The following is a 9,887-nucleotide window of genomic DNA, read 5'->3' on the forward strand; positions in this document are numbered from 1 at the left end:
CACCCTGACAGCTGGTCGTTATGGACCACAGGAAGTGCAACAAAATAGTGAGTGGACGCAGAAGTGCACCTGTAAGTCCAAACATGTTCTCAGTAGTGGGGATTCACCTTATAAATGATTAGTATAATCAATATATAATATAAACTTTATTACAGGCTCTAGGCCCAGCAGCAAAAACATACAACATCAACAACATACAAACATACAGTTCATAGTCTTAACAGGCACCCATACCGGTGTTTCCAAAAATGTTATTCATATCTGACCGAGCTGCACCTGGGGCTTGAAAGCAACATTGGGGCTTGTAAGCAATACTATTATGGTCTGTACGAGTAATCACACAAGCGGGCCAATGACCGATATGGGGTTTTGGATGACGTCATAGTTACAGTATCACACCCTGACAGCTGTTTGTTGCTGACCAAAGACACTTTGGCCCAAGGTAAAATCCAAGCCATAAATGACCAGCACACAATTGTACTTTTCTGATGCCATGGTGCAACCAGCTGGCATGCTATTCATTATTGTGGTGGAACACTGAGATTGGTACAGAAGTTCAATATAGAAGTTGTTGTTTGTATAATGTACATGGTATTTAGGGACACTTATGTCCAAAGCGACATACCGTATACAAACACTACATTATGTTCAATTATGGTGGCTAAGGAGCTGGGCTAGCATGCAGTAGCTTGAAAAGTGGGCTACTATCTTCATTTTTAAGACTCCTGCTGCGACTGCGAGGTCAACCTGATTTGTTGTGCAGCTTACAGTGATACACTCTCAGCTTGGAGAAGCTACATTTAGCATAATGTATCAAAAAGAAAATGCACTAGCATGTTGGAGGTGTTAATTAGGAAAGCCTTATTTAAAATGAATATACTGTAGATACACTGACATAGATTAACAGAGGCCAGACTGTACAGTTCTGGTGACCAATCTTCATTCCTAAGACTCCTCCTGCTTCCCCATACTGCGAGGTCAACCTGATTTGTTGTGCAGCTTACAGTGATAAACTCTTCGCTTGGAGAGCAAAATGTTCTAGTCCCGAGGCACCGGTGTTCTCCTCGTGCTCTGAGTACCAGGTCAGCTCAGGTGATAACTCACACTTGGAGGAAGTTCACCTTTAAGCTATGAAAAATGTAGCATTCAGGTTTTTGCATTTGTATTATTTCAGATTTGACACCTTGACTACCATGGCTTTCTTTACAATTTAGGCCCAGAATACTCCGACACAAGCAAGGCTTACGTGCTGAAGCATGCCGAGCTAGCCACACTCCTTGGACATTCATCTGTACCGTTATACATTTTTGCATATGGTAAAACACTTTACAAATGTCACAGATTTAATCAGTAAATCAGAATCAGGGTTCATAAACTCCCCACCCACAGATAACACTCACGGGGAAGGCAGTGTGAACTTTATCTACTAATGTCTCTGTGTGTGGTTGTGTGTGTGTGTGTGTGTGTGTGTGTGTGTGTGTGTGTGTGTGTAGGGGGGGGGGGGGGGGGGGGTTCTCATGGTTTTTGCATTAGTGTCATGCTGTGCTCTTTGTGAATTGGATTGTGCTTGGGTGCTATATGCAGGGCAACTGGGGATAACCATCTGTGAAAAACAAGCCATAATTTTGCTACGAAGAGTGCAGAATTTCCCCTCGTAGTCTAATGTTTCTAGTCTATCGCTGTGAAACCCCTTCTGCTTAATATAGCCCCACGATGGAATCAACCCACACACTGACCTGAATAAATCTCATGTATGGTGTTTTATTACACACATAAACGCACGCGCACACACCCACCCACATACACACACACATACACACACACACACACACACACACACACACACACACACACACACGCACGCACGCATGTGCACACACACACACACACACACACAGACACACACACACAAACAAACATATTCACGCACATCTCAGAGCTTTGTTGATGTATAAAGCTCAATCCTAACAAACCACTGGCTTCCTTCTCCACCATGAACATGAAAAATTTGGGTTCTAGTTGCAAGCAAATGAAAATCACACACACACACACACACACACATACATCCACAGCTGGAAAACTTCCTGTATTGTCAGCGAGGGAACCTGAGACCCCTGTGCCTGTTTCTAACCACACCAATCTCCGCCATTTCCCTGGCGAAATGCAGAACATGCTGCTTTGTCATTCAAATGGGCGATTAGTGGTGAAGCCGTCACTTTGCTATGCGCTGTGGCCGTAATCACATAATCAGCTGACCTCAGTTGAGAAACTCCAAGAAACTGCGTCATCATGTAGCCTAAACCTGCACCCTTGGGTCATATTCATAATAGATTAGTCTGCCTCCCACAAATAGCTCCCAACATTGGGAATACTGTACTACATGTAGAAATGGAGAAGGGAACCATATTGTCATCAGCAGCGTACCTATGTTCCCCGTGTCCTACATGTTCCCCACTTTGTATGGGCCCGGAGAACATAGGACCCTTTTTAAAAACAACAATTTGTATTTTATTTTTTTAAGGAAAGGGTTCTACGTTCCCCGCTTTCCCCATACGTATGTACTGTATTGCAACCAGGACACATAGGACCCTTTTTGGGAGAAACAGGGAACTTAGGACCGGGTGAACACAGGGATGACTCCCTGTCTGAAGGGATGCGATGCTGTTAGCAGTTCAATGAACTGAGAGGTATACTATGAAGGTAACAGGACTGACGACTGATCTCCAAACTACACGGCACTTTAGAGACAGTAACTGCTCAGTGCAGTGTTCATTTAGAGATCAGTGCCTACTCCCAAAGTTATCCGGGTTAGCAGTACAGCCCTCTGCTAGAACTTACCCATTCGCCTTGGGAGGACTTGGCTAAATAGTGCAAGTGGAGAGAGAGAGAGGGGGGGGGTGAGGGGGGGAGAGGAAGTGAGGAGGTCACACATAATTACATCTAAATACTTAATTTTAAGCAGTGCAGGGTGTGGTACTACTAAAGGCACATAGTTTTATCAGCAGGACTAGGCTCTTGGGGCCTGCATGACCCTACGACTTTACTATTTTTAGCGCGGTCATTTACCCAGATGATGCTGGACTCTACCCAGGGCCATAGAAAAACCTGTCTCTATATGGCTCTGGTTGTGTCCGGAGACCTGCTGATTCACAAAAGGAGAGAGAGAGAGAGAGAGAGAGAGAGAGAGAGAGAGAGAGAGAGAGAGAGAGGAAGATTTCCATTGACTTGTCTTTATTGGATTTTCACATTTTGCTTCGACAGTTAATGGATATTCCAAAAACGTATTTGGAGAGACGGGCGCGCACATCCAAAAAAAATGTTTAAACAGGTGGCAAACAAAAAAAAAACGTGTCAAAGAGGAAAGGTGATGGTCTGCACACCTTTACTCTATTCTAAAATCTCGCCAAAGGATTGCAGTTGAAAATCAGCCAGCTGGCTAACGCTGGCACATTTACTGTACATAGCCTAAACGTTTGTGCAGAATCCTGATTTGGTGCATCAGTGATCAGTGATGTCATGCACTTCCTGTCTGTCGTGAAGGAGGGCCATGATACAGTACTGTAGATCCTGGGCACGACGCATATGCAACTGTTACCGGCCAACTTGTATCCTTCTATCAAATCAGGCTTATTGGGCATGTACTGTATATACGTATACAAGGAATTTGGTCTCTGCATTTATCCCATCCGTGAATTAGTGATCACTCACAACACACAGTGAACAGAAGCATACACTAACCCGGAGCAGTGAGCTGCCTTCATATAACGGCACTCGGGGAGCAGTGAGGGGTTAGGTGCCTTGCTCAAGAGCACTTCAGCCGTGGACTGGTCGGGGATCAAACCGGCAACCCTCCGGATACAAGCTCGAAGCCCTAACCAGTAGGCCATGGCTGCCCCACATCGCCACGTTGTGTAATGCTGTTGAATAGGGTTGGTTATTGATTGGCCATTGAGGGAAATTCCTTACCTACAGCCCAAGAATTCCAATGCCTCTCCTGTGTTTCAGAAATGATGAAATGAAACTAAAACCTGTCGGCCATATTGGCAGAGTAAGTGCTTTTTGAAGCCCGGGTATGCATAGTAATTAGTAGACAAGTGGCCAAGTCTGGCCAGAAGTGACCATATTTGGGTAAGCCTGTGCCATTTTAGGTCCTTCCGGTGCCTTCACTTTTGACTGAACTCATGTCCAATGTTTGTTAAGTTAAGTTAAGTTAAGTTATACCTTATTAGTCCTGTAGGAAATTTGTTCTCTGCATTTTATCCTTCCGGGGGTAGTGTACACACATTCATACACACACACACACACACACACACACACACACACACACACACACACGGAGCAGTGAACTCACTAGGAGTGCACACACAATTGGAGCACACATACACACCCGCAGCAGTCACTGGTGCAGATCACTGGTGCAGACACACACTTGATTAGGGCTGAAAGTTGTGGTTGGGGGTATGTGTGGGGAAGAATGACTTATCTGCTTGTAGCGGAAAACAGTCATATATCTGTAGTCATGATGAGAATAAGATGAAGAGTGACATATTTTGCTGGTTCGCTTCATATGCTGTGTGCATTCCTGTCAGAAGACATACTAAGAACAATTTGGGACAGCTGTACTGTAAAATTGAGGGGCAATGAGTGAGTCTGCCAGGCTAGTTTTGTCCAGTGACCTTGTCACAACCGCTGCTAGCCCAACAGAGAGAGCTACTGAATGAGGCGTCCACCTCAATAACATGATGGTATGTCAAGACTGCGACCACAAAAGCTAGGCCTTCAGGCAATGAGCACAGTCCAAAACAGCAGTTACCTTAACATGGCGGAGTCCACCCTGCCCGGTCCGAGTCACCACACTCATTAGTGGTCAGGCTCTTCCAGTCCTGGGAAACACATGAAATGATGTGTAGGCAGGGAAGTGTGTGGCTTTTTGCCGTGTAGGAGTCGAGATCTCTGTGTCTCTTACGCCATTGTGGCTGCATGAATATTGCATGTGTGGCGTTGCGTTGCATGTGGCTTGAGCTATGTCTTGAGCTATGTCCTTGCACTGGTCAGTATCAGGGAGAAACACACCCACTAGTTATTCATATGTTTTCTTTTTTCATTACGTTTGTCTCCTGAGACTCTTTTCATGCAGGTTTCCTGTTAAATGTGAGATAGCGTATCATGGGGGAGGCAGCCACTTATCTCTGAACTCATCTTTCACTGAACTCATGTTGAACTCATCTATTACTGAGTTGGTAATTGCATTACATTTGTTCATTTAGCCGACACTGTTTTCCAAAGTGACTTACATATGCCAAATATATTACAAGGGACTACACTGCACATTGTTGCATTGGGGGTAAAGTGCATTGCTCAAGGGCACAGCAGTGGAAGCCATGCAGGAATTGAACCCACAGCTTCTCAGGCAACTGCACGCTTGCCCAGATCTAAACAATACTGCATTGTGTCCTCTACTGAACTGTGCTGTAATGCTTAAGCGCTCATACTGTAGCTCACTTTTGGGGAGATTTGCTTATTTGACATCTATCTGGAGTTGGGCTAAGTCCATACTACACTGGGTCAGTTGTATTACGGATTTCAGGAACACATCCATTCCGCGTCCACACACACCATATCAGTCTTGAAGTAGATATGATGTAGGTCCAAGAAACCTTACAAGTACTTGCAGTACAGGGAAGAGGAAGGGGAGGAGGGGGCACTATAATATATATATACAGTATATACGTATATATAGTTATATGTCGCATTGGACAAAGGCATCTGCCAAATAGCATAACCATAACCATAACCATAACCTTAGGTGTTTCTCATTTAGAGTTTATACGTCCTCCCTCGCTCCTCGGGCCTCGATCCTCACTGATGTACATTGAATGATAGTCTATCCCTTCGTCTATCTTTCTTTATGTAGATCAGTGAGGATCGAGGCCCGAGGAGCGAGGGAGGACGTATAAACTCTAAATGAGAGGCACCCCATAACGGAACTGGTGCCGAGAAAGCCAACACTTAAAACGATTAGACTTATAGTTTGCTGAGGAATGACTTAAAGTATTCTATCATGACACTGTAGCGGAACCGGTGCCGGGAAAGCCAACATGTAACTTAAAACGATTAGACTTATTCCTCGGCTTGTATGCCGAGGAATTACATTAAATATTCTATCATGAGCATGAAAATGTGGGCTAGAAGTATATACAACAGTGGACGGCTGTGGCTCAGGAGATGGAGGAGTCTCCCATGAAGGGCTTCCCACGGAAGGAGGTTTGAGCTCAACTCCTCCTGGCAAGACACTTAACCCCAAACATGCTCCCAATGTGCAGGTTGGCGCTGTGGTGCCTATACGCCATCAATGTGCCAAGGGCTTTGAGTGCTCAAGAGGAGAAGAAGAGTGACTGCAGATGAACGTAGGAAAACAGGAAGTTTGTTACCGGCTTGTTCTATGCATTCTACGTTACCATAGCGATTCATGGTGAAGGTCAAAGTTCAGGAAAGTTGTGGATAGGTAGCCATAAGTTCACCTAAGTTCACTTGTAGTGCACCTAAAACGTATTACTTACTGTTACTCCTTAAAAATACTTTACTTATACTACAATGAATTAGAGTTGTGCTACAAGTATATAACTAATATCTTCACTAGTTTACTTACAGTATACTTCACAGTACTTATATTATAGAGTTTTAATATTATATTAGGAGTATTAGAGTTATAAAGTTATAAGTTATAACTATTATATTAGGAGTTTAGAGTTATAAACTGAAAGTAGGCCAATTTAGTAGAATTATTAAAATAGTACATTTGCAAGTATACGACAAGAACATGTATACTAATAAACATACTACATAAAGTAAGCGTGGTAATTATACTTCAACTGCACTTGAGTTTACCTAATAAGATGAACTTGAAGCATACTTTTTTTGGTTAGAGGTGGTGGAAGCATACCCTTTACTTGTCTGTGTGTGTGCAATAACAGAGAACAACGGAGAAGAGAAGGGTATGAATTCTTTATCTCCTATCTGGGGTAGATGAAAACTAAACTAATTTCCTGTTCCTTTAAGCAATGTGACAGGATCAAGGACAACTAACCCCAAGGTGGTTACTCCCATGAGACCAGGCAGGCTTCCTGCGTTTCTGGGAATTTGAGTCACTCCCGTAAGGCGAGGCCCGCTCACTCCACGTAAGGCCAGGTGGTTTTGTTGGAACTGGCAGTTCCCTGTTGTATAAGCAAACAGTAGGGTTGTAATCACAAGACACTATGGGCAATGTGCCTCTATCAAAGTGGCTTTGAAAATAAAATGGAGTGTCTTTATTGTGTGGAGTGGACATTGGCAGTGGATGTTAGACTTCTGCATAAAATCACCAAAAGACTGAATTTAACTTCTTGTCCGGATGACAGTAGGCTGCAGGGGGTATAGGGGTATTAGGTGGCGAGTCCTCAAAACAGAGGAAATATCCCAGCAATGATTTTACTTCAGGCTAAAGATTATGGTCAGGTCCGATTTTACACAGCTTTTTAAGATCAGATTTTAAATCAAATACATCCAGGTAATCATTATGTGTCAATCACCCGATATTACACCTCTCATTCCTCCAGCATTCAATCGCTCTATTATCTCTTTCTAAAAAAGTGTCTTAAATGAAAATAAAACACCCCTTTCACTGTTGGTGATACACTGCCAAAATCAACCTCAATTCAGCTCTGTTGACTTGAACACTGGTGAGTCAGTAATCTTTCAAAAAAAGAGGGGGGAAAGTTAAGTATATGAAAAAAAAAATCAAGTGATGTTTTCTTTGCGATCCGTGCCGTGCGCTTTTTGTGACCTTGTGGCTGTCCTCCCAGAAAGCCCTGGGAGAAATCGGAGGGAATTCGGGGCGAATTGAGGCCCATCCCCTGTAGGTGGCTCCCTTGTCTACACATCTGGCCCGTCACGCCTGCGTCTCCGCGTCTGTTGGGAGCGCCGGGTTGCTCGCAGGCAAGTGCCGAAAAAAAAGTTACAAAAAAAAAAAACCCAAGAAGAAGGAATATCTTTATCCGGGATCGCATTTTAACAGATGTAACCCGAGCTTAACCTCTCTTTAGAAGGAAGCACTAGCCACAGTCAGTGATTGTATCGGTGCTTACACAGCACATATTTCATCATCTTCTGCTCCTTGAGTCATCTTTTTCGTTTGTTTGTGCTTCTGACCAAGCGTGCAAGTCGCCAATCTTTTGATGGTTTCAGGGATTTGGCCTTTCCCCCGACCAGTTCCTGCTCGTTTGAACAAGCACACATATCACACGCGTTAGCAATTATTCTGATTAAATGAGATTTATAAGTGAATCTCGCCAACGTTTTTTTTTCACATTGCGAAGAAAGGGGCTCTGTTTTAGCAATGGCAAAATTAAAATGCAGTTCAGTTTGCTTTGACCGTGACGTATGTGGGAGTCTCGGGGATTTCGCTTTTTCCTCCTCAGTGAACTCTCTGCCTCAGGAATTCGTGGGACTTTCCTAATCTGCAAACACAGACCACACAATGTCATCCTAAAGCCACTCTTTCATCCGCTGCCGAGAAACGGGAGACGCTGCAGGAAAGGAGGAATATTGAAGTTTCATCTCAGACGCTGACCTTCACAGCCATAGTTCGTCCACATGTCAGAATGACACTACAATGCAACGCGACTTCGAAGTGGAACAAATAGGGAGATTCTGCAAGTGCTCGCTGAGTGAATCTGACGTAGGCCTCCAAACCACTCATGTGAATGTCAACATGTTTATATTGCATTAGACTTTTAATGTGAAACCTTTAATAACGTCCCAGTCCAGAACGTGGCTATCAACGGCGCGGAACGTATAAATGTCAAAGCGCGTGTGCAGGTTTATTAATAATCAGTGGGATTTCCTGCTGTCTTAAAACAGTGGCTGACCGAGGCCTAACCTATCTGATGAAATGTGCAGCTGCGGGTCGTTTGGCAGCTCGCACTGTCCCAGTTGAGCGTTAGCTGTGCGTCTTACTTCATTGCTCCTCCTTATTCGTCAGAGGCACATCATCAAGTTCTGTATTTCTTTTTTACATATTGGTTTTATTCGAGTGAGCGATTGTGCACTTCATGATTCATTATTCATACTATTTCGCCACCATAAGTTATAAGTAAATAGATAGGCATACGTTTGACCTGTAATCAACTTCCTTTTTCTTTTTGTTGCAGATATTTTGGGGTGATGATGTCATCCTTTATATTTTCACAATACAAGCGCTTTCTGCGGGGTTCGTGAATGGGTCGATTCAAGGTTCACAGTGAACAGATGCGAGGTATCTTATGCGGGCGCCATCGTGTGGACAAATATCATATGAAACGAACACAGTGAAAAATTCCAATAATATCCCCCCATAGTCTTTCCCTCTCGGCCAGATGAAATATTATGCTGCAGTCGTGGTCTCATTACTGGCTGTTTGGTTTGCCCAGAGCGCATTTATTTTGGCTTTTCTCTCCCCCTTTTTCCCTGAGCCATGCGAGGTCATCTATCCAAGTACTATCAGCTAAGTAAGGACTTGCTGTCGTTGACAATTTCGGGCGCCTTCTCACACAGGGGAGTTGATGTCATGAAAGGCAGGAGCGGACGGACAGGGGCTGTGTGTCGGACTGGCAGCCGTGAACTGCTGTGGCAGCAGACCGCGCAGATTTACTGAATGCTGCCGCCGGAGTACGTCTGTGCCCGGGGCTGAGGAGGGCAGCTACCGCAAGTGGCTCGAGCAGTCCCTGCCGTCCTGTCAGAAGAGACATTAAAAAATAATGGATGGGCGGAATGTCACCAAGGTAACGGGGGCCACGGCAGGACGGTGTCCGGCGTGTGGAAATTAGGTCTGAAGGTGCGGGCTGTCGGGATCCTCGAAGGGAAGGCCAAAT

Source organism: Sardina pilchardus, chromosome 24 (genome assembly GCF_963854185.1).
Source record: "Sardina pilchardus chromosome 24, fSarPil1.1, whole genome shotgun sequence".
In the NCBI taxonomy this organism is placed as follows: Eukaryota; Metazoa; Chordata; class Actinopteri; order Clupeiformes; family Clupeidae; genus Sardina; species Sardina pilchardus.